The sequence below is a fragment of the Gavialis gangeticus genome, unplaced genomic scaffold, assembly GCF_001723915.1.
Source record: "Gavialis gangeticus isolate Ggan-Ray unplaced genomic scaffold, GavGan_comp1, whole genome shotgun sequence".
Lineage (NCBI taxonomy): Eukaryota > Metazoa > Chordata > Crocodylia > Gavialidae > Gavialis > Gavialis gangeticus.
In genome coordinates this window covers 143874026-143876288 of record NW_017728992.1, presented here as the reverse complement: position 1 = coordinate 143876288, position 2263 = coordinate 143874026, and the positions used below count along the sequence as shown (strand labels likewise).

Below are 2263 nucleotides of genomic sequence, written 5' to 3'. Positions count from 1 at the left end.
CCCCTCTCCCCCCCCCCGACACACACACATCCTTGTCAACTGGGCTGTTTCTTCATAAAGGGTAAGGGTAGAAGGCCAGGAGACAGATCAGTCTGGATAAGCCCTGCATATATAGTCTTCCTTTAGCATTCCCCAGTATCTCATTCCTTAAGTTCTTCTGCACTTACACTCTGTTTGATCCTGGACATGTCACAGAGAAGCCATAACTAGTATTTCTTTGATGACAGAGGAGGTTGACTAAAACCCTTCCACACCTTTACTTAGCCTAGTGGTTAGGGCACTTATCTGTAGAGTAGGAAATCCAGGTTCTAGGACCCCAGAGGGGTTTGATCCTTCACTTCCCAGAAAAGTATCCTAACTGACTCATGAGTTAGGCATTACCAAGAACAAACTCCACCTCTCCTGTTGAAGCTGGCCCATGGGTCACCTCGATGGAAAAATAGATGGAGCCTGGATGTGAGCAAGCACCTGGACTCTGCTCTAGGAGGGAGGGGACTCTGGCTTCTGGTCACCATGACTGTTTACCCAATGACTATAACATGTAAAAAAAGACACAAGTGGGGGTAGCAGCAGGGGCAGGAATTGAGGGTACCCTCCCTTCCAGGACTGTGTTCATACTTATGAGTCACACTTCCTCTGGCTTGCTGCCATCCCAAAAAAATCCAAAAACTGAGACATGAAAAATAAAGATAAATGCATACATTTTATTTACCCATAATCATTCAGTTCCACCCCCTTTCTGTGTTCCAGTTGTCTATGAGAAGCATGAGGGAGAAAAAAAACCTGTCCACTTGATGCCTCTGGATCCTGTATCTAACTGAAGATAACCATGGTTACAATGCCAAGTGCTAAGCATGAAATTGCAGGCTTTAAATTGCAGCAAAACTGATATATTGGCTCACTACCATACATAGACACATTTGCACCAATTCCCCTATTTGTTTACAAAAAACAGACTGTTTACAAGATAAGGTGACTGACACTGTTAATTACAGATGGATAACTGTAGATAAAAGATTATTATTTGCATAACCAGGTTGCCAACTGAAATATTATACTGTACTAGAGCTAATAAAAAAGGCTTTAATAACCTTAAACCAAAAAGATAATTTAAATTTATTAGGTGGAAGACATCTGAAATATTTTGTGGCAAGACAGATCTTCCTTTTGTCTTTCTGTCGTCAGCAGCAATGATCCCTCATGGTCAAGTATGATCACTCCCATGGGTCAAGTAAACACTTCTCAGACATTTTCTCTGTATATCATCTGTAATATATAGAGGCACATACTTTAAATAGAGAGAAAGCACAACATCATACTTAGTTGGATATTTGCCTTCCTATTATTTGTAAATTAACCCCTTGGATGTGACAATTAAAAAAAAGGAAATGTTGCAAGGAAAAAAGGACTGGGTTTTTTTTCCCCTGCTTCCTGAAGCATTTTACTAATGATATATACAATGAAATTATACCACTAATGCATTATTTAACAATTTGCCCTCTGGAATTTCTATGGCTTGAGTATAGATGAGTCACAAGCTTGAAATCAGAGTTGCTCTAGGCAATTTAGGTTTCAGGACATATAGCAACAGTGTACATATTTTTCCTGGTCCATTATTTTCAATAACTAGATGGATTCTTTAGCTTGCATTATCTGGGGAAATGAATGTGCCCTTGGTAATGATAGTAGCAGACAAACTAATCTAGATGAGATAACTGAATTTTCACACTAAATTATATCCATTCAGGTGTGCACCTCAAAGTTAGTCACAGAGACTAAGTACAGGCATTCAAGAAGCCCACGGCAGAAGCACTCTAACTTTTGAGCTTTACTCTAAGCATCCCTGTTTAGGTTGGAAGGAATCAGAGCACTCATTAACCCTTGTAGGGGTGGGCGAGGGATCAGAGCCTGCCTGCATGGTATGAACACAGAAGGTAGAGGGGAGTCTTGCACACCTCCCAGCATGCTCTGTAGGCTCCCCAGACTGCTGAAGACTCCCAAGCAGAGCCAAACAGCCAACCCATCCCTGATCAGGGACATCACGGAGAGGATCCCGGCCTACATCCGGCCTGCAGACCGGTACCCCTTGGTTGTTGTCCATGTGGGTACGAACGACGCGGCAAGAGGCAACCCTGACCGCATTATGAGGGACTTCAAGACTCTGGGGGGCAGGCTGAAGGAGACGGGGCGCAGGTGGTGTCTTCCTCTCTTCTTCTGGTGAGGGGGTGGGGACGGAGGCACGGGGCCTGCATTGGCGAGGTCA

At 43.4% G+C, this 2263-nt stretch overlaps 1 long non-coding RNA gene across 2 annotated transcripts in view; it reads left to right on the top strand.

Moving 5' to 3' along the window:
• LOC109304992 overlaps positions 1-2263 on the top strand; it is a 52492-nt gene that overhangs the window by 41876 nt on the left and 8353 nt on the right. The gene's annotated exons all lie outside the window — the stretch shown is intronic.